This window comes from Mustela erminea, chromosome 20, assembly GCF_009829155.1.
Source record: "Mustela erminea isolate mMusErm1 chromosome 20, mMusErm1.Pri, whole genome shotgun sequence".
Classification (NCBI taxonomy): domain Eukaryota; kingdom Metazoa; phylum Chordata; class Mammalia; order Carnivora; family Mustelidae; genus Mustela; species Mustela erminea.
In genome coordinates, this window is record NC_045633.1 from 19,310,047 (window position 1) to 19,333,819 (window position 23,773).

General features: G+C 43.9%; 1 protein-coding gene across 1 annotated transcript in view; it reads right to left on the reverse strand.

Annotated features, from left to right (window-relative positions):
• RBFOX1 (RNA binding fox-1 homolog 1) overlaps positions 1-14,766 on the reverse strand; it is a 1,460,772-nt gene extending 1,446,006 nt beyond the window's left edge. Inside the window, exon 1 of the mRNA XM_032326750.1 lies at positions 13,859-14,766. The gene's annotated coding sequence lies outside the window, so the exon portion shown is untranslated. The remainder of the gene's footprint in view (positions 1-13,858) is intronic.
• Positions 14,767-23,773: the final 9,007 nt, after the last annotated feature.

A 23,773-nucleotide genomic window follows, 5' to 3' on the forward strand; every position in this document is an offset into this window, starting at 1 on the left:
TGACAGAATAGGATATTAATTCCAGATGCCTTAAGAATAGACATTTCTTCATATCCATCAAGTACTTTTCTCAGAGTAACTGAAAAATAAGCTAATACCTCATGATAAGCCTCCCTCTTTGGAAGGCATAATCCTTCTTCTCGGCCAAAAAGGCACCGTGTAATAGGGGTAGCAAATAAATTTCATTTCACATAGTAACTCCAATTGGCTGATAGTGTGCGCCTAAAGTGATATATTGTGGATTCTAAGGAAGTGTATCTGATGAGGGAGAAGGAATTGATTATCAATGTCTGCCGTGTGTACATAAGGGGGGTGCTGTCACTTCAGCCTCATGCTTGCCATTTTGATGTAGAGCATTACTGAGCACTGAATGAAAACGTACAAATAGAGGGACTATATAATATAAAAGCTGGGCTGTACTTGAGAGCATGATTTTTTTAAAGTCTATTTTACCAAGCCATTTTTCATGGATATCTCTAAACTACAAGTTAAAAGACAAAGTCCTGTTGCGGAACAATATGGTGATCTGAGTGGAGCTTGACAGTGGCTTCAACATACCCTCCTGTTTCTTCCTTGACTGGTATTTAAGGTGAAGGGCAGCCCAGCTGCTCTACCATGGGTAGGACAAAAATGGGTGTCCCTGAACAGGGACAACCAAATGGAAGATAATCTGACATCAGCCACCATATGTCTCCTCAAATCCATGTTCCTAGTGTTACAATATGTCCCCAGAGTACATTTGCTCTTTATCTGAGTCAGTGGTTTCCAAATGGGGACAATACCCCTGCCTCAGGGACACGAAGCACTGTCTGGAGACATTTTTGATGCCCACAATGGGAGGAGGGGGTGCTAGTCTCATCTAAAAGGTAGAGATGAAGGATGCCGCGAACCATCCCATGAAGCAAAGAAGAACCATCCCCCCCCACCAAAAAACAGAAAATTTCCCAACCCAAAATATCAATAGTGAAATAGTGTCAAGGTTAAACACTGGTACAAGTCCACAATATGTCCTCTGCTCTTCGAAACACACTGCAGCACACAGCACGGTGGTTAAACTTGAGGGCCCTGTGTTGAAACCCCCATCTCACCACCAACATTATGACACTAAGCAAAGCACTTGACCTCTCTCGGCCCTCACATCCCCATCTCTGCAGTAGGAATGACAGCAGGGTCTACTCCACAGGACCAAATGTGAAAATGAAATTAAATCTCTTAGCAAAGTACCTGGCAGATGGAAAGTGTTAGCAGAAAACAGGAATGACAAGAACCTCAAAATATTCCATCAGGTAAACAATGTGTAACAGCAGCCACATGCCTGGCACCAAGGCCACAAAATCAGAACCATAACCACCCTGTGGCCTCATCTAAACTCCATTCACCCACCAAGACACAAGGGCACATTTTAGCTGAAGCATTAGATTTGGCATGTCTCTAAACCTTAAAGATACATCTCCTTTGACCCAGCAATTGCATCTTTATGGAGTTACCTTATAGATAAACTTACATGTGTAGGTCATGGTAGTGATCAAGGACATTCAACGCAGCCGTTTCATAATGAAATATTAGAGGGGCGCCCGCATGACTCAGTCAGTTGAGCACTTGACTCTTGGTTTCGGCTTGGGTGATGATCTCAGGGTCCTGAGGTGTCGCCTCCTATGGAGTCCCCCATTGAGTCCCACAAGGAGCCCCGCTTTGGGTTCCACACTCAGCAGAGAGACCGCTTCTCTTCTTTTACCTCTCCCTTTGCTTTTCCCCATGTGTGGATGTGTACGCATGCACACACGTTCTCTCTCAAAATAAATAACGAAATCTTTAAAAAAGTGAAGTATTGAAAATAATATAAACATCCAGCAAAATGAAACCAGTTAAATAATGGAGGGTAAATATGGCAATGGAATATTAGGTGCCCATCAACAAAATGGAGGAGAAAGATACATGTGTATGAATATGGAATAATCCCTAAAATATATCCATAAATTTAAAAATATAGCAAAGAATGGAACCACACATATTTTATGCTACCTTCTATCGGTGTAAATGTGTATATCTGCATAATAGCTCTGACAGGATACATGAGAAACCGTACTTGTAGTTGTGTCTGGTGAGAGAGGAGGCAAGGAGAAGTGCATATATTTTTCTCAGCATATTCTTGCCCTTTTTGTCTAATATTGTGTCATTTTAATCTAAACTATTAAATAAAGTGAAGCATCAACTATGCCTGGTTAAATACAACATTCCCTGCCTCAAAACTAGTCTATTTCTTTTGCACTTGACTTTTGTGAATGCTTAGTACATCATCCTTTGCCTAAAAATAAGTAATTTTAAATTATTTGGTCCAATCGTTTTCTGTATAGATGCCCCCAACTTTTAATCCAAAAATGTCTGCAGACAAGCTGACTATTATCACCTAGTTTGCTGTGCTCACAACAACAAAAAACTGGACAAAGTTCTCATTTTAACACAGATGACAAATTCTGAGACTGTACCCAACCTTTCCCCTCACCCCCCTTTGCAAAGTCCGGCTTTTGAATGAAGAGCTGTATCAATTAGCAGAGCCGGTCGGTTCTCAGAAGCTGAGCTGGATCCTGGGCTATTATTAGTTTCTGAACAATGGCTTGGAGAGAAGGGAAGAAAAATAAAATCTACACTAGGCTTTTCTGGGAAAAGACAAAATTATATTACACAGTTAGATGATTTAGAGGATTCACCTTATGAAATGAGTTCTGCTGCTCTCCCTCCCAGACCTGACAAAAAAAAAAAAAAAAAAAGTTGCTTCATGGTGTCTTAATTGATGACTATATGAATATGGCTTTTGTTTTGTTTTGTTTTGTTTCTAACTACTGAAAATAATTAATGTTGCTTTTAAAAGTTAAAAGGGAAAAAAATTAAATGGCAAGGGCACACTGACATCTGCTGGCATTTTATAAACCGTTTTTTAAGACAAGTATTTGTTCCAGACACTGCTCTCCATTTATTCTCCCGCACTGAGGTACATTTGTGGCTGGCAAAATGAGTATTCCCCAGTATGCTCCCCAAAATTACGTAAAGAGAAGACTATCAAGGAATGAAAGTCCAGGAGCCTCTCTCCCCTGTATATATGGGTTCCCTCCCTTCTTTCAGTAAAGCTGTCTGGAGCTCTAGGGAATAAATAATATTATTATTATTTTTTTTTAATAAGTAGAAGAGTTACACTAGTGGCAACTTAAAGTTGCAAGCTGCTTCCCTGATTTAATTTCTACAAAAGGGAATTTCTCCAAACAGTAAACAAAGGAGGGACACAGGGCATCAGCATTCTCCCTATGCTGGAAGAGTGAGGAACACAGAACTAATGGGACATTCATTCAGAGTCTCGGGACCACAGCAGCAGCAGAAGGAAACACGTGAATAAAAAGGGAGGGCAGGAAAAATGTTAACTTTAGGAAAGACGCTAAAGATTCTCTGCTGTGCTAACCACAGACTTGAAAAGAGATTCCAAAACGCTCAAGTCCCAGAAGGTTTTCCCAATGTTTTTTAATCTGTCAGTGACACGGAGCCAATGAGGGGGCAATTAAGGAGTGGTCTAAGGTGAATGAGCTGTTTTCTCATAGAGCTTCATGGATATTGTGAAGATAATGTTCCTAGAGTTGGGGTCTGGCTCTGCCTCCTCAGAGGTTGTCCCTGCTGAGTAAGTGCTGGCGTAGGGAGGACGTGAACCTAAACAGAGCCAGGCCTTGAGACGTCCTACGCAGGATTCCTGACTGCCCCCCCCCCAGGGGCTCAGAAGTCAGAACCGACCATCAGCACCATCCTGTTAGCCTTTGTTCCCTCGACTCTCCTGCAACCCACACACTGGCACCTGCGTGCACACGGGGGCACCGGCGTACACATACACACGCACACGCAGAGCGTCGATCCCACAGGTGCTCCCAGCAGTTAGTCCCTCACCTTCAGAGCTATTTTTTCTCATTTTTCATACACCTATGAGGAATGGTACACAGATCTCACCCACTTCAGAGAAAAAGAACACTGGGTCTCAAGACAGGCTGTGAGTTCTGGCCTCTGCAGCTTCTCTAGCCACATCAACTCACTTGCTGCAACTGCTCCAGCACAGGCACCACCTTGCAGTTTTCAGGACACGCAGAATGCTCTCCTACCTGAACACGCTGGTGCTCACCACGGCCTCCTCCCCGGTCTCCATCAATCTTCTTTACAGAACTTGGCCCTTCTCATTCTCTGGGTCTCAGCTCAAATGTCAACTCAATGTCTCTCCTTGGAGATACCTTCCCTCACCCTCCTGCATAATATGGCCATCCACCCTTCTATTAGGTTGCTCTGTTTTGTTTCCATCTTAATACTTGCGATACATAATTATGTTACACATTTATTTCTTTTCATGTTTTCTGTTGGTCTCTCCAGCAACAGAATATGCTTCATGAGACACAGACCTTGTTGGTCTTGATCACTGGTCACTGTATCACCCCAGTACAATATTCCCGTGCCTGGCACAGTGCCTGACACAGAGCGTGGGTCTGAAAATGTTTACCGAATGCATCAGAAAGGCAATGAGCAACCCCATAAAAGTGATCCTAAGAGATATTATGCAATGCTCCAGGGAAACAATTTTAAAAAGGAAAAAAAAAAATGGGAGAAAATAAGAAAATGTATCTATCTGCACTGTTGGGACTCAAAATAATATTCCTTTACTCCGGATGTAGCTCAGGATACCAAGCACTGTATTATATTGTCCTATTTTCTAGGGATTCCTGGTGTTTTAAAGGACTGTAATTTATTTATTTGTGTCTTTTAACTTCCACCTACCTTACAAATACTTATTTTGTGTGGAAATGTATAAAGGGAGACCTCAATAAAGTGGAGTCAGGAGGACCAAAGGGGAAGTAGAAAGAGGGAGCCCTACCACCCAACATCCATTACAGAAGGAAGTGAAAATTACAGACTCCAGCAGAACTGTCACAAGGAAAGAACCATCGATTACAGATCCCAACAGGGAAAGAAGCACATTGCATCTCCTATAAGCAATCCACTACCCCCACCAATTAGCCACTGAGCCATCATCACCCTAAACTCTTGCTTCTCTCCAATAGACTTTCATTCAAAACAATCCCTTCCAACTTCCTCCTTCTCCATAATGTTCATCTCCTTTGTCTGTGAGACTTGCCTATGGTTTTGCCATAGCTTGCATGTTTCAAATTGCAATTCTCTGCCATTCCTAGACAAGCCTCGTTCTGCTGGTAAAATACCTTTTTTATTTTTAAGGTTAACACTTGCAAAGATTGTTTTTCTTTTTTTAATTTTTAAATTTTTTATAAACATATATTTTTATCCCACAAAGATTGTTTTTCTAAAAAATAAAAAAAGAAACAGAAATTATAAGAAAAAGTGGAAATTAAAGGCAGAGAAGTAAAATGCACTTGACAATAAGGCTAATAAGTAAAAGCTATGCTAGCAAATCCTATTTACTCTCAAGATTGGATTCTAAAACCAGCTCTGAGCTTCCTGGCTGGCTTTGTGAAAAGGGAACATCATCAGTTGTTCCACAGAAGACTGTCTGGTACATAAGTACCAATCAATACCTCAAGAAAGGAAAAAATTCTTTCCGACCCTGAAACCAGAGACAACACGCCAACCCCCAACAGAGTCCTCCGGAATCTCATCACAGCAAATAGCAGGAAGCATCAGCTCTCCAGTTTGCTGTATTTCTTGGCTCCCCTCATTTGTCTTCAATGATGGTTATTGGTTATTTGTATTCAGTGATGGACTCTACTATAACCACACTTAAACATTAGTTTTAAAAAATCCATTCTTTTTCTTTGTATATATAATACCCATTTTTTTAAAACATGGGATCAAATGGCTTTCCTGGGATAGCTTTCATTACAAGCCAACAGCAGGAAAACACAATTCAGTAGAACTCCATTAACAGAGTGGGGGTAAACAGTTCCTTATCCTCATAACGTACTTTCAATGATGACTGAAAATTATCTCGAGTAGTTCCTGGAGTGAAAGCTCTTGTCTGAATGCTATAGGTCAATGAACAGATGAGGTGGAACTACTCCAAGGTGGTGATGGGGTAATTACTTCACCTGCTGTACTCTGAAGCACCAATCCTCAGTGAAGGGGGTAGAGTCATTCATCCTTTAATAGACAGGGAAATGGAGCCTCAGAAAGGTGCAGAAACTCACCCAAGGTCACAGAGCTAGAAAGTGGCAGGATGTGGATTCAAGAAAATTGGGTATGGCTGGCTCCAAAGCCTACGTCCTGTGTTCACACAAAGCCTGTGTTCACATCATTTGTTCTCAGGGAGATTGGTCATTCCAAAGCTTTTCTGACTCCTAAGGAACTCCATTAGCTTAGGTCAATGTGCCATCATCTCCTTAGCTAGTAGCATCCTGCCTGCTATAATTCAGACTGACCAAACTCCCCAGATCAGAAATGAGAAGCCCTCCCAGGAAGAGTCCCCTATTCTTAAAGACAGGTATCAATTACCCTCTCTATTCCCCAAAAGGAAACTCCTGAAATTTCCCAACCTGTGCAAATGAGAACTATTTTCTTTCCCTTAGGGAAATTTCTGCACACAAGCTCTCCATTATCGGCCTTTGCAATGAGCCTAAACTGAACTCGGTTTTTTAAGACTGCCAAGGGAAAAGATGGTGTTCTTCACAATACCATGACCGTAAGCTACGCCACAGGCTAGCCTTCCCTTCAGAAAGACCTAAGGAGGAGCAGTGCATTCCTGGGGCCTCATTAAGAGACTCACTCTAGAACACAAGCAATGACCCCAGAATCAAGACGGAGGGCGTGTCCCAAGGGAAGCAGACGCACAGCTAGCACTGCGGGATCTAGCTAAGGCCACTGTTGCTGAATCAGCCTCTCGATTCCCCGCTCTGTCACTTCTCATAACGAGTCTAATAAATTAGTGTTTCTCTCTGCCAATCAATCAGAGCTCGTGCATATGGCCACTGTCAGCAGTCCTCTGCAGGCGGAACTCCATATAGCGACTCAGGTCTGTCAACTCCTTCAAGTATACATTTGCAGCTATGCTGGGTTCCTCCCCTTCACTCTCAATTTATCATCTTGGTTACAGTCAAAAAGGAAAATGAAGGAATCACATTTCGGAGCCAATTTGCTGCCTAGAGGAATTGTGAAATTCTAGCAGCAGCAATAATGGTAATAATGATATCATCATTATTAAATGACAATAATAATTGCCACTATTATCCTAGCAAGCGCCCCTACTAAACACACACTACATGCCAGGCCCTTTGCTGGAGTAATTACGAAGCTGATCAATCACTAAACTGACCCTGCAACACAGGGGTGATTCTTACCTTCATATATAGGGGGATACTGAGGCACAGAGAGGTTAACTAAGGCCAGCAGTCATGGAGCTAGAATGTGATGAAGCTGGGAAACAAAGCTGGACAGTGTGATTCAAAAATCCTAACCAGTGCCCTGCACTGCCTCCTACCTGCCTTGTGTCCTCTAACGGTCCCTCTATTATGCCCATCAGCACCCAAGGACACCCTCTCCCTGCACAGGAGAAGAGACATACAGAGGATCCGGAAGCAATTACTTGAGTCTGCAACTTATTTCTTGCACCTCAGTTTCAGTACCTGAAAAACAGGGATATAAAAGGCTTGTGATAAGAGTTGATGAAACGCAGTGTGTGGAACCGCCCACAAAAGGGGCTTCCAACAGGGGGCAGCTCTGGTGGAATGAATGATGGTACAAAGAAGACACTTTCAAACACCTAAGTCCGTGCCCTCATCTCTGACTCTATATCCTAAAATTCATAGAAAAGAGAAAATTGAGGAAAAACAGGCCGAACAAGGTGGTTACACAAGTTTATCTATTATGTTGGCAAAGGTCTAATTTTGTTCTCAGAAGAAATGAAAGTGGACCTGACTCAGACGACAGAGTGATCCTGCTTCAATGGCAGGAACAGCGGTTTGCACACTGTGCGGAGTGCTTGTCAGACTGCTGCCAGCCTCCGGTGTCTTATACCCGAGGACTTCCTATAGCCAGAGATGTGCTCCAAGACTTCCTGAAAAATCATACTTAGAGTTCTGGGGTATCTGAGTATCTGGGGATTGGGGCCAGAGGTGCGGTGAGCAGCCCAGGGCTCTTAGGATCCAAGGAGAGGAATAGCAAATCAGGAGATGGACTGCACCAATGCAACCCACTCTTATACAACCAAAAAGAAATATGGCAACAAATAGAAACAGGTGCCCTGTTTTCTTTTTGTCCCTCTGATTGACTCAGCATCACTTCTCAGAGCAACCCAAGCTAAGCAGCAAGGTCCCCCTAACCTCTGCCCTGCACCACCTCCTCCCTCCCTAGCCTCTTACAAAGGCAGAGAAAGCAGTGGAGTATGCAGTGATTGGTATCCTGGGCTAGAGACTCAAACCATCAGCTTCAAAGTCCTGGGTATGCCATTTACCTGCTGTGGTGTCCTGAGACAAATTGCTTTAGACTGCCTATACCTGGCAAGCTATCACAAAATGGAGATATGAAGAGAATCCACCTCAAAGTGTGTTAGATGCACCAAATGGAACAATTCACTATTTCCATAGCACGCATCTACGCTGTGCCACACGCCATGTTAGATGCTAAGGATACAGTGTTTTCTGAATCAGGAGTGTGCATGGCCCACCTGGAGTTGACCATTCAGTAGAGTACGAGAAAGAGATAAAACAGATCACTCAAGTAAACAGAATGCTGCCCCCGGGATAACGGTAAGGAAGGAGAGCCCACACAGGGAAAAGAGGGAGGGTCCCCCTGAGTAAGAGACTTTTGATGGATGAGTGGGGAGTGAACAAGGTGAAATGTGAGGGAGGGAGATGCTCACAGGCCAGAAAAGCACAGCTCAATACGTAGCAATGCAGGCAGAGTACTTAGCACAGCTTGTGCTGTGTAGGAAGTGTTCACAACATACAAACTTTTTATTGTCACAGTGTATCTAACAGTCAGTGACAGACTTCCAGGGTTGTGCATAAAGAGAGACAGGTTTTGGGTCAAATATGGGAAGAAAACGGAACTATCCCGATGTTCAAACCCTCCATCATCAAACCATACCTCCACCTTCCAAGGCCAGGAGAACCTCCAAAAATGGGTGATGTTGACTATACTCAGAGCTTGCAGGAGGTAACCCCCTTCTTGCTGCCAGTATCCAACATCACATCAATCAATGGGAGAACCATGTGGCCACCATGCAAAAGGAAACCTACTAGAAGAGATGACGGGTTAAGAAGATCTACATGCAGAAAAGATGCTGACCAAGGCACGTGGAAGATGTGTGTAGCAGGTTGTGGGGAAATGTCCCCTCTTTGAAGGCCCTCAGAGAAAAAAACCAAGCCATGTATACATATATATGCTCAGTATTGCACGCATATACAAAGAGAGTTACTGAGAAACTTGAGGGTTTTTTTTTTCCTTTGATCTTGTCCTTGAATGGAAGACTTTGTTCTCACTCCCAAAGGAGAGGGAAAAAACAAAGCTTAACTTCTTAGATGTTGGGGACTTACCCTTCCAGATACCAGGAAGTCTATGGACCAAATCTGGAGATGAATCTGAACGTTGACACAAAAGCTGGCTGGGCCAAGAATGCACGCTTGCTTGTTTATTCTTCTCAGAAACATCTGACTGTATTTCCCACAATGCTTAAGCCATAAATATATCATTGAATTTCTCTGCATTAAAACTGCCAGTGGCTTCCACTGGAATACTATCCAGACCCCCATAAAAGCTCAAGAACCTACTTATATGACCCAACTTCATCCTTATAATATTATCATTGCTTCTGCCTCAGGGCCTTTGCACTTGCTATTCTCTGTCTCTGAAACATTCTTCCTTTTTTTTTTTTTTTAAGATTTTATTTATTTATCTATGGAGTGGGCACTGAGGAGGGCAGAGGAAGAGGGAGAAGCAGACTCCCTAATGAGCTGGGAGCCTCACATAGGGCTCAATTCCAGTACCCTGGAATCATGACCTGAGCCAAAGGCAGATGCTTCATCAACTGAGCTGCCCAGGCACCCCTCTGAAACTTTCTTCATGCAAATGACCACCTTAGAATGGAAACTCCATCATGACAGGGGTATCTCTATATACTGTTCATTATGTATTTCAAGTGCTTTGAACGCTGGTTGGCACATAGTAGATACTCAGGGGATGAGTGTTAAGACATACCAGGACTTCTTTTCACTTAGATCTCTGCTCAAATCTCTCTTCCTTGGAAAGCCCTTCCAAGTCAGTCTCTACCATATTGTCACATTACAATTTTTCTATCCCTTGTCATTATCCTTACAAAAATACATTTTCATCCCTTCCTTATTGTCTCACTTTCCCCACGACAATAGAAACCCCCATAGAACAACGTTCTCATTGCCCTTTCTCCCCGAGCAAAATAACTGATGTGTGGTATGTCCTGGCAAAGTATTTATTGCATTAGGCACTCCTTTCCCCAAGAAAGACACACCCATCAGGAGTAGCAGAGAACAGACACCCCATCGCCTGTGTCTAGTGACCAGTAACAAACTAATGGTAACGATGGTGCTTGGAGCAACTACAGATAGAAAACAGGGTGACTGTCTCTCCTTAAAAGGAGAGGTGATTGTCTTTCCTTAAAAGCTCATGTGTCATATCCATAAGACCCCTTAGACCTTACAATCTAGAGAACCATGTTCTGTTGAAGTCACCTGAATGTGCTGGGTACCCCTCATTTTGTAGCTCGCTCACTGACGGGTTCTTTAATTAAAGGTTTAATATTTATATATGTGCCTTGAGGCAGTATTTTAAATAATGGAAGTAGGCATTAGGGAGAGCCTCAAGACTCCTTTAAAAACATCATCTCTGTGTTTGAGGTCTTTGGTATAACGAAGTATTCTCTCGGGCAATATGGGGGAATGTGCAGGTGACAAATTGCCGGATGACTTTAGGAAAGTCGACCAATATTAGTTTATGGAGCATGCTTACTATATAGCTCTCATGCTGGGTGGCAAAGGCGGGACTAGCTGCCCTGTGTCCTTCAGAGCAAATGCACTTGGATTTCAATAGTCTTCATACACGCCACTGGGAAATCACTGCGTCCCTAAAGTATTTTCTGTGTCAGATCCGATTTCCCTCTTGGAATGTGTTCATTACTCCACACATCAGCTTAAAGGATGCAAATAAAATGGTCTAATGTTTAGAAAGGTGAAATGCCAGACATATTTATACAGAGCAGACCCTTTTTTCTGGATGCAGGAAAACAAAAACAAAAACAAAACAACAAACAAACAAACAAAAACCTGATCTGAAAGAGATTTTATAAACTATAATGGTTTGGTATGGCTTGAACTGAAAAGACTTAACTTGTTTAAAAAAAAAAAAAAAGAGTCATCAGAGACATGAGGATGTCTGAAAGGCCTGTGCTCAGACCTTAGAGGAGTAGGTAAAAAAATAGCATCAATTATCATGAAGAGAAAATAGAGCAGAGTGGGTCAATTCCAGGAGGAAAAATCTGCTCAGACCCACGTTTTGGCTCGTTTCTGAGTGGAAAACTCTGGGACCACAGGGTGATATTAAAAAGACAGTGTGTTCTGAGAAAGTGAGATTTACTGAGAAGATGCTTCCATCCCAGGAGGCTGAGGAGAAGCAGGCCTTTCTGTTGATTAGAAGAAATGCACAAGTGCCACAAAAACTTAATTTCAGGACATCTGTGCATGCTGAGATGGCTTCAAAGGTCACCAACTTGCATCCCAGCCTGTCTGGGATGGGCTGCCTTTCTCTGACCCTCCTTAGCACTTGTGGAGAAAGGAGAGGAGACTTATCTCAGAGAGACTGAGGCTTCTGCTGAGCAACCTCTCTTTACGATTAATCTTCCTTTTTGTCTCCACTTCATTTGTTAAGAGAAAGTGTGTGTGTGTGTGTGTGTGTGTGTGTGTAAGGGAAAATGCCTGCCCTTTCTATTCCACCGGGTGTCATAAGGCTGAAAATATGGACTAATCTACTTGATTAACAAAACAAAATAAAACAAAACTAACATTATGCAGGTACTACCGTGTGCCAGACCTTTTTCTAAGGTTTATTGCTTTATTTATTTCTCCCTCAAGTCCTCTGAGGCCAATAACATCACTGAAACTCCCATTTAACAGGTAAACAAACTGAGGCACAGAGAAGTCCAGTAACTTCCCCAAGGTCACACAGCTAGCAGGAGGGGGCAGGCTATGCTTTTCTCCCTGGTAAAACTCTACTCTCTAGAAACCTTAAAATACCCCAGAACCGTACCACATGATGTCTATTTCTTCCTAACCCAAATCAGCCATGAGTTAACTTAGAAGAAACCCAGTGGATTCCTCTGGACCCAGTGCTTCCTCCAAAAAGCATATTTGGAGTCAGCCCCTTTGTTGGCCAGCAAAGCCCCTGCCAGAGCCACCTTTACCCTTTATAGGCCCCAGGTCCTCTAGCGCTGAAGAAAAAAAGACCTTGACCAAAATAAATCTGCCTGTGTCTCCAGTTGGGCCCTCTGTGGTCATTTAAAAATGAAAGAATTCGGGTTCTCTTTGTCTCCCCCCCCCCCATGAAGATATATGGGGAATGGAGGGTAAATGAACTAGGACAAGGGCTGGGAAGGATCACCAGCTGGGATGCACTGGATTTAAATAAATAAGTAAGTAAAAGGTGACTACTGTTTTAAAATAAAACTCAAGTTATGGCGCATCATATTTCAGCCCAAAGCTATCTGGCATCACCTCCCCCTCTTCTTGCCAAGTTCCACTGAGAAGACCCATGGTTGGGTGCCAATGCCCTACACCACCAGGCGTGGATCTCCAAGCACATGAACAGCCCCGCCCCACACACTTCTGGGCAGGCAGGTGCACCCTGGTCCTTGCCCGAGGATACATGAAGGGCCCTCAGCTCCCTGGCAGCAGGGAATGGAGTTGGTAGTTCCTGGGCCGGGTGGGTCCTGGTCTTCCCCCTTCCTTCCCGCGCAGGCAGCTTCCCAGGCTCTCGGTGACACCTGGTCCCTAGACCTAGAGCCTTGGAGGCTCCAGGACCACCTCCGCCAGTTGGTCCCCCGAAGCAGGACGTAGAAACAAAGCCCCGCAAACCCCGCCCTCACCTCCATCCCTGAAGCTGAGAAACTGGAGCTGAAAAGGGGCGACCCCCCCGGCCTGCACTCCCACACTGCTTCCTCTGCTACCGCCAGGGTCCTCCCCGCCACCACCCCTCTCCGCCCAACTACACACCCCGGGGTGAAGTGGTCTAAGACATCGAAGGGGTGCGGCAGGAGTTTCCAAGTCCCAAGCTCCCAAGCTGACCCCAGGGTTGAGCGCGCGGCGACATCTCGGGTGCCTTTAGGCCAGTACCAATAAACTGAAGCTCTTCCTCCAGCTCAGCGACCCTCCTCTTCCCCACCTTCCACAGGGGCTTGCGTTTCTAACCCCCTCTTACGCTGCAAAGTGCTTCCTCCCCCAGACCTCCAGAAGGGCGGTGGGAAAGGCAACGACCCAGGGCGCGCTGAAAGCTCGCTTCCAGCCGGCCACAGAGAATAACCAAAGTGCGCAGGCAGGTTCGCGCCGCTCCCTGCACCTGGGACTCGGTCCCAGGAGGGCGGACGAGACAGCCTCGGAGCTCTTGAGGGGCGCTCTGGGGCGAGGAGGGGTGTGCTTATGGAAGTGAAATGCTAGGGCTCGCGATCTTGGCCCCCTGCGTGGACCTACACGGAGATATCTCTACCGCACAGAAAAAGTTCCCAGTCCAGCGTGTCTAGCCTGGTGCTGGGAGGCCAGCTCTCGGAGACCTAACTCTTGCCCCTGTGGGACCCTTAGGGCCAGGAGGAGGGAAGGGGAGACGCGGGGGCGGTGACACCGCCTGGACTTACCTAGAACTCCGGGAGAGCGCGGCTCCAGTCGCCTTCCGCTCGCGTCCCCAGACCCTCCAATTCCCCTGCGCTCTCTGCACCCCCAGCCACAGTCACCATGAGCTGGAGGCGGCGAAACCGGGTGCTGATTTCTCCCACGCTGTCCGCAACTTCGCGGACAGGTCAGCCCCGCCCTGGCGCCCCTGCCTGGGCGGCGAGCTGGGCACAGCTGGGCAAGGCGCGGGTCCGGACAGCCCGGGTCCTAACGGCCACTGCCAGGGTGTGTAGAGCGCAAGGTTCTTCAGGGCGGAGGCACCGTTCGCTCCTCCGCGCTCTGCCTGGGTTGGAGGCTCAGAGTTCTCTCACTCCGGACGCAGGGGCGGGGCACACGGCTGTCCCCTCCAGATGCGGGGATCCTTGTTCGTTCCTTCCTCCTCCTGTCCCGGAGGCGCACGCGTGGGTCCGGCCGCAGCTGCTTCTGCTGTCCCCAGGGCTGGCAGAGCGCCCCCACCCCACGGCGGGTGCAGTCGGGGGCTGGGGAGAAGAGGAAGGGATTCCCCTCCCCGAGTTCGGGTTTTCCCAACCGCTCAGACCCCGGGTTCTGTCCGTTGCAGCAGCCGGCTGCTGCGAGTACCACTTCAGGGCAGCGCCGCCTGTGCCACCCGCTCCAGCTGGAGGAGGAGGCAGCGGTGGCGCGGCTCGCACGGGGACTGGAAAGGAGGTGACCTTCAAACCCCGCGCTCGCGCTCGGGGAGACCGGGAGGAGGGCTGGGGTGATGGAGAGGAGCAGTGTACGCCCGGTCAGCCCACGAGAGCGCTTGCTGGCAGGCAGCAGAGAGTGAAAAGGAGATCTTCAAACAAAAATACAGATTAGAAAATAAACAAAGGAGAGCGGAGCGAGCGAGCGAGAAAATGTGTGCATGTGTGTGTGCGTGTGCGCGCGTGTCTATGTGAGTGAGTGTGTGTGTGTGTGTGTGTGTGTGTGTGTGATAGAGAGAGAGAGAGTGCGCGCGCACGACAGGCAGCAAGCAGCCCCGGCTGCGGAGCCAAAAATAATCCGGTGCGAGCGGGAGCGCCCCCTCCCCCTTCCCATCGCCAGGGCCGCTGCTGCTGTCACGCGTGCAGCCCCGGATTCCAGCAGGCAGCGGAGGGCAGAGCCGGGGTCCGTGGGAGACTCCGTGCCTAGGTCTCCTGGCCTAAACAGGTGAAGGTGTGAGAGTTGGAAGTAGGAGTAATGATCCCGTCTTTAGCGTCCCCAAGTCCTTGTCCCAAAGCAAACTCGCTTACTGAGCACCGGCGCCTCCCTCCATCTTGACCCCCACAGTGAGAGCAGACAAACGCCCGGGAGAAATGCTAAGTGGCGGCGGCTTCTTCACCCCATCCACTTCTGGTCTGGGAAAGTTGTCTGGCAAATCTAAATCCAGCGGCCCGGCATGGATGGAGCCCTACCCAAGAGGCAAAAAGTTACTCGAGCCAGATAACCCTGCTGGAAGTGGGAGTGCACGTGGCCCCTGCCCTCCCCTCTCGGAGAATCGTGCACTGGGTGCTGTCTCTGGAGGGGTCTAGAGACTGTCTGTCCTCTTAGCAGCTGCCTTAGTGCCAAAATCTCTGTGACTCCTAACTAAATGCTACTACTTAATAATCACTTACTTTTTTGCCAGATGCTATTTGAAACCTTTACATCAAATTTTCTCAACAACCTGATGAAGTAGGCACTATAGGTTTAACAGCTTGCCCAGCCAGGTGCTTAGGGAAGTTAAAGCAATGCTACTTCTTTCCTGAGTTCCACCCTGGACTCACAGAGCCAGACACTCCGCTTGTTTGTTTGTTTGTTTGTTTACTTAGGGGAATGTTGTTTGGTTTTTCGGATAAACGTTTTAGGTGGTTATGTTGCACAGGAATGTTTGAGGGCTATTGAGTCATAATTTGCAAAAGGTCACACAATGAGTAAGAAGCCAGGATTTCTGGGCTGGTCTTCCTAATTTCATGGGATGTACCAGTGCACTACCTTGCTTTCTAAGGGCCAATTGGGATTGGACAAGGCCAGATTCTAGCTTTACACACTTGATCTGAGGCTCAGGTTCATTTTTCTGCCTACCACTTTCATTGTTTTTGTGTCTGCAGTATGGCTCCTCTTCCAAGTAGGGCTGTGAGATTTCCAAAAGTAGAGACCATGTTGCATGTGTTTGCTTTGTAATGTGAGCGTTTCCCAGTGCCTAACGAAAAACAGGCTCTACGGGAGTTCCTCTGCAATCTTGTCAGGCTAGGGTTTCTTCCAATGTTAGAATAAAACAAAGAAAGGAAACTCCTAACTACAACTGGAATTTTTAAAAACATATAATATTTTATCATCATTTGAGAAAGAAAGTTTGCAAAATCCAGAAAGGTATCTCTGTCACTGGCCCCAGGAGATGATTTTGCAATTTGGGTTAGCTTTACCATATTCTTCCTTAGGACTCTCTTTGATAATAATATATTTGTATGTAAACAACTTTTTTTCCCTTTATACTACTCTCTTCTCCTTCACTGATAGCACAATGAAGCTATAAATCTGGGTTAGTAACATTGTAATCATTTCCTCCAGAAACTGTTTACAATGGGAAAACCACCGAATTTAAATGTAATTGTCTAGCCGTGCAGGGAGATAAGATGGGTTGTAAAAAAGGTATTCTCAATTTAAAAGCAAATTATCAATAATGAGAGAAGAAATAAATGGCAGTTAATGGGAAGTTCTGTTGAAATATAATGTTTTGTGCAAATTCACTAACAGGAATTGTTTCTCTGTGCTCCTTCATTTTTATTCCAGGAGGGGGAAAAAAATGAATGCAATCATTCAAGGCAAAAACACTGGCTGTTGTTTCATTAAAATGGGTAATCACTGGGTACTTTTATTATTTTTTAATATATATCTTTCTGTGGGAAATGAAATAAAACATATTTAACTATATCAAAATCAAGGTCAGTCTAAGTCAACTCTGACTTATTTTGGAGTAGAATTAAGCTTAGATATATTAGCACCGAGTATCAGCCATGACTCACTGGTACCTGTGTTGCCTTATAGCTTAAGGAAGCTTTAATGTGAGTGAGGGAGGCATTCACTACAATTTGATACAAAATTAGAGTAAAGATCAATATAGCATGCTATTATGCTATTCATTTGGAAAGTATTCATTTCTTTTTCACAATGATCTTTCACATTCCAGGCAGAGTTTCTCTGTCATTCCTCTATGTTGAGCCACTTCTAGGTAATGAGGGTGCTGAATGAGACAGTCCCTGGGACAACCCAGGGCCATGACCTTGCCCAGATGTGATGATAAAAAACATGGAGACTTTGGCTCCTCCTACTGGAAATGGAAAATACTTAGCAGTTTGTGATCTAAGCATGTATCAAAATGTGTTCCCTAAAGCTGATAGGAGAGAATGACTTTGTAGCTTCATGGGTGGCTGAGAGTGCCCCACCCTGCCCAAAGTGCTCAAGATCCATCGAGAGTGTAAATTTCGTTTCTCACTTTCAAACTTGGGCTCTTCCTATGGCTCCTCATGGTCCCTAAGATTAAGTCTACAGTCTTCTACATGGGTTACAAGCTTCTAGATTATGTGGCTCTCATTTTATGTTGACCCAATGAGCTGGCGATAATCTCCTCTTACTTGTCTCCAATTCTTTGCATATGCTGTTTCTCCAACCTGGAAAACTCCTACAACTTCTCATTTCCTGCATAGTTTATAGGTTTTAAGATCTCCATTTGGGCATCCTTTCTCCCTGCCAACTCTAACCTCCCCACACACCCCTGCACACGCACAGATAAGACCAGTGTCTCCCTTTGGAACTCCCTAAACGCCTCTACTTAATTCTATCATATCATTTGTCTTCACCTTTTGTAAATGTTCTCCATTAGACTGAAAGGTCCTTGACGTCAAGGACTTTTCCTCAGTGCTTGGGGCCAAACACAAAAGCTCAATAAATGTTCGGTGAATGTTCTTTCTCCTTTTTGGTCATTGCTGTCTAAAGGGGATGACCTCTTTGAAATAGGCTGATATCAATCTGTTTGCCCATTCATTTAGTCCTTCATTCTTTCAGCCATCAAATATGTACCTTACTCAAGGCAAGTCTCCTGTAAACCATTTCCTATACAAACTAGACAGTCTCTGCACTCAAAGAGCTTATACTCTAATATGATAAGTAGGTACATAAATAAGTAATCTCAACAATTTGAAAGATTTAGGCGCATACTGAACAGAAGCACATAGCCAGACATTAGGGAAAGGGGAAGGTCAGGCAAAGCTTTCTAGAGGAGATCACCTCTAAACAGAAAAGATAAGTAGAAATTACTCCAAATGTTAAGGACATTCTTGGAGAAGAACATGGCTTAGGAGACTGTCTGAAGCAAAAGGGAGTATAACTCCATTAAGGAAAGAGCAAATCTTTTCAATGTAAGTAGAGTTGTGCTAAATTGAAGAGTCTGGAAAGTGGTGCAGAAGGCAAGGCAGTGAACAATGAAGCTGAAGATGTAAGCTAGGGCAAGCTCATAAAGGGCTCTGAATTGAAACTAAAGACATGTTTGCTTTAACAAAAGGCAAATTTGGGGAGAATGACTCTAAAGCATGCTATGACCTACTATCCATAATTCCAGTACCCACAGCCTGGACATTGCTCTACCTTCCCTGATGTTTCAATGATCATTTTACTGTTATTTTCTATTTGTTCAAGAACCTTTCCAGATGACCACTGTAAACATATAGTGAATTGTAGGGATTCATAAGTTACTCTAAAGTACTCTAGGAGTTTTAGGATGATGAGTGGTATATTAGAATAGAAGGATGAAAAAAGCAAACTGAAAATAGTTGAAGTAGTCAAGCATCCTGTTTCTCTTCCCAAAGGATACTTTTCAACAGCAGTCACTGAAGAGAGGATACTATATTCAAGTTTTTTTTATAAATGACTCTGACTCAATAAAACTCTTTGCACAACCTTAGTATTACATAAGACCTGCCTTGCCCTCAAGTTCTCAACTCTTCAGGCTTACCTCAAAGCTTTATCACAGTCTGGGTCAACTAATGAACTAATTAAATAGTCTGAAGACCACAGGGGAATGGATTTCCTCATATTCTCTATTCCCCCTTCAGTCACTGGGCACATGGCAGATACTCAATATACAGTTATTGATTGGTTGAACTAACTCACAATCTATCATGAAGTTCAGGAGTTTGATATTAACCAAAGCATTAAATACTGAGAATGAGCCATGCAGTGTCTAGGGATGAGTTTCCTTTTTTTGTGAAAGGATACAAACTTTCACACTGTTTAAAAATGTCTTTGAAATAGTAAACATGATGGTTTCTCTGTTTCTCTTTGGGCTCATCTTTTTTCTCTCCTGTTTCCATCCCCCAAATAATGATAATGATAGCAGTAACAGTAACATAAATGAGATTTTGAACAATCATGATAAAAAGAATAGCAATAGAAATAAGAGGCATATGGCATTTATTGTATAAGCTCTTTAATTGTATTTTCTCATTTAATCTCACAGCACAACTCTAGGTGTAAGCACCATTATGTTTTCTTTTTGATAGGTGAGAAAACCAAAGTTTAAAAGAAGGAGGAAGTTCAATGGCTTGGCCAAGTCCACGGAGCTAGTGAATGGTTAAGCCAGGACTCAAAAATAACTCAGTCTTGTGTCAGAACTAAGTTCATGAAGCACAAATCATGATGTATCTTATCTTTCTGTTAACTAGAATTCATACACCATTGAGGTAGGCTTAGAGAATCATGTCAGTGATTCACAATCATGAACAATCATGAAAGTAGGAATTCCCAGTCCATTAGTCTTGGAGTAAGAAAAATAAAAAGGAGGTTCAGGGATCTGCAGAATGAAAGGGAGCCTGCTTATATAAAAAGCATTTTGGAACAAATATTTTGAGCATGGTCAGAACTGAGTGAATCAAAGATTTCCAAATGGTTGGCCAATAATGACTATAGAAACTAAGCTGTGTTTTTGGTTTAAGGTGGGCTAATTTATATGTCATTTATTATGTCTTTAAGAAGTAAACTATCAGGGTATCTGGGTGACTCAGTTGGATAAGTGTTGGACTCTTGATTTCAGCTCAGGTCATGATCTCAGGGTCAGGAGATTGAACTCTGGAAAGACTCTGTGCTGGGCATGGTATCTACTTAAGACTCTCTTTCATTCTCCCTCCCCACACCTACGACTCACACATGCTCTCCCTAAAAACAAACAAAATGAAACAAAACAAAAAAACTATCAAACATCTTTAAAAAAAAAAAAGATCTTATTTATTTATTTGAGAGAGAGAGTACACACATGACTGGGAGGAAGGGCAGAGGGAGAGGCAGATGCAGACTCCCAGGACTCTTTCTTTAAGAAAGAAGTGGATGGGGCACCTGGGTGGCTCAGAGGGTTAAAGTCTCTGCTTTCAGCTCAGGTCATGATCTCAGGGTCCTGGGATGGAGCCCTGCATCAGGCTTGCTGCTGAGCAGAGAGCCTGCTTCCCTTCCTCTCTCTCTGCCTGCCTTTCTGCCTACCTGTGATCTCTGTCTGTCAAATAAACAAATAAAATCTAGGGGAAAAAAAATGAAGAAGAAGAAGAAGAAAAGAAAGAAGAGGATAAAGTTCTAGAGTAAAAGATTATGTTTTCACATCATGTTTCTATCACTTAATAGCAATATGAACGAAGCAATTTTTTTTAAACATCACTAATCCTTCGCTTTCCTTTGTGTAAAACAGAAAAAAGAAAAAGAAAAAAAAAGGGATGAAGATGATGATGATAAAAATAATGAAGACATAATTAATATATACTAGCAACTATCAATACAGAGGATAAATAATTTGACCCACATCCTCAAGCATGATAACTCTAGGCTCTTCGTAAGTGATTAGTTCAGGAATTATCGTAGGGTCTATGCCATGTGATCCAGGAAAAGGTGGTTGATACACTTATTGAAAACATTTTTCTTCCCTCAAGTGAAAACCATAGAAAAGATTTTTTTTTCCTTATTCCAGATGTTTCCTGTGTAGTTATGACCTCTGGACCTGCCATAGATACCTTACCACCTGCCTGAGGATGACAGAGCAGGAAAGAATAAAGAACCAGAAATATCTATGAGGTTGCCAAGCTGCTAAGTCAGTCAACATTCAACATTACCACACAGCCACATCCTCTGTTCCCTATGATGATCAATTCCCTTATTGTGTAAACTTGTTAAGGATTATATGTGGCCTAAAGAGGGGTTTCTCAAACTTAGCACTTAACTAACATTTTGGACCAGATAACCCTCTGTGCTGGTGGGGCCATCTGTGCCCTGCAGGATGTTTAGCAGCATCTTTGGCCTCTACTCACTCCATGCTCGCACCACTCCCTGACTGTCCATCATAACCTTATCCCTTCCTACAATGCTAAGAATCAGAAATGTCTCCAGATATTTCCATACTCTCCCTGGGGAGGCAAAATCATCTGAGGTAAGGTTCCCTGATCTAAAGTATCCTCATCAATACAGTGATAGCAGTAGTACTACTACTAGTAATAGTAGTGCTGCAATAATAATGATCAGCATTTACTCATGTTTACAAGGTACCAAGTGTCATGGTCAAAACCTCCAAACGTATTCTCACGAACCCCTCATAATAATCTCATAAACCAGGTTTTATTATCATCCCCATGTTACACAAGAAGAAACTGGGGTCCAGAGAAATGAAGAAACTTGCTCACGGTCACCAAGCCAGTAAGTTGTTGTTTTGGGATTCAAACCAAGGTGTCAAGAATTAAATGGTATGGGACGCCTGGGTAGCTCAGTTGGTTGGACGACTGCCTTCAGCTCAGGTCATGATCCTGGAGTCCCGGGATCGAGTCCCGCATCGGGCTCCCAGCTCCACAGGGAGTTTGCTTCTCCCTCTGACCTTCTCCTTGCTTATGCTCTCTCTCACTGTCTCTCTCTCAAATAAATAAATAAAATCTTTTAAAAAAAAGAATTAAATGGTATAACCCCAGAGAAGCCCCTCAGCATGAAGCCTGGCACGTGGGAGTGGCTCAGATGGGATGAGTGGTGACTTCCACGTAACAGCTACGCAGCAGGGTCAGCCTGGAGAAATGCAATGTGGTCTTGACAATTCTGTCGCTTTCTGCACGTTGATTATTTCATTTCACTCCTCTAGATGCTTCATATTGGGCTGAGTGTTCTGGCCAACACCCAGATTGCCTTAAACTAACAAAGAGAGCAAAATCACCGCAATCCTCGATGACCCGTTGAGGCAATTTGTGCGGAGCTGACCACAACCTCCTTTCTTCCAGCTTTGAAAGTAAGTTCTGAGTCTGAGTGGCCATTAGCAAAAGGCGCTTGCCAATTTCACTCACTCACAACTGAATGGTGAATTGGGAGTTTCATTCTCCCACTAGATAAAGTAATAGGTAATTATATGTCTGCTTAGGACTTGAGGGAAAAGAAGGAGGAAAAAACAATTTTGAGAACTTTCTCTTTGCCAAGCCCCAGACATGACATCTAGCCTCAGAGCAGTCCTGTTGGGTAGGTACTATTACTATTTCCGTATTTCAGATAAGGAAACTGAGGCTCAGAGGTATAAAAGGGTGAATTTTCAAAGCTTAAAAAGCTAACAAGCACAAATACCTCCTTTTTAAATTGTTAGCAGGCTGATTTCAGGACCATAGCATGCTTTCCCACATCTCCAGAATCGCTATTTGGGTATAGAAGATCCAATTGCCAAGAGATAGAAAAATTGTGCACATATTCTATTTTTTTTTTAATTTTTTTTTTTTTTTTGACAGACAGAGATCACAAGTAGGCAGAGAGGCAGGCAGAGAGAGAGGAGGAAGCAGGCTCCCCGCTGAGCAGAGAGCCCGATGTGGGGCTCGATCCCAGAACCCTGGGATCATGACCTGAGCCGAAGGCAGAGGCTTAACCCACTGAGCCACCCAGGCGCCCTGTGCACATATTCTAAAGTCCTACTAAAAATATATACATTTTTTAAAATGTAAAGAGTGCTTTGAATAGTTCCAGTAAAGTCAACCATGAAGGTTGAAGAAAGTAAGAGTTAAGAAAAAAATAAAAGTTGTAAGTCAATAAGGTGTAAATAGTTAATGAATTTATAATCAGAACATAAATAGTTTTGCCTTAATGCACTAACACCTCAGGGGGAAAAATGTTCCATGTATTAGCGGCACAGAGTATTGACAATCGATTTCTTTCAAATGCACTTACTTTATTTTAAGTCCTAGTCATTTTATTACAAATGGATAAGTAAAGATATTTAAGCCACTTATGATGAAATATGCAACCTTGCAAGGAAGAATATGCAGTTGCAGTGGTTACTGGTGGGTAACAGATGCTCTGAGAAATAAAATATCTGTAAATCATGGTCAAAGTATGCATTACTATGCTCTCCATTTATACGTTTACTATTTCTATTTATTCCTTATACTTCTGTTAAGAGGCACTATTCTGTGAATTAAAAAGAATCACTGGGAATATCTTTCAAGACTATATAGTAGTTAATATGAGAAAATAACTGAAAATAGCTAAAATTTGGGATTCTGAATATAATCATCTAGAAGATACAGTTTGGGCATTTAGTAAAAAGTGAACCCTCTTCCATGAAGCAGGTTTCCATGCCTTCTTTGGTTTCCATTTCTCTGAGTTTCCCCACACCATTACTCTAGGCTTGGCTCAAAATGCTCTGCTGCATTAATCTAGAGACAGTCTTTCAGTTTTTCCCAGAAGAAGACTGAGAAGAAGTCTGAGAAGAAGACTGAGACAAGTATTTGAGTGCATGTATAAATTTGGGAGGCAAACCAAGGAAACAATGGCCAGGGAGTGGGAAAGTAAGGTAGGGAAGGGAGAGGATCCAACAAAACCTGTATTGTCAAGCAAGTTATCACAGTGATTAACTGGAGATTATTCCCACTAAA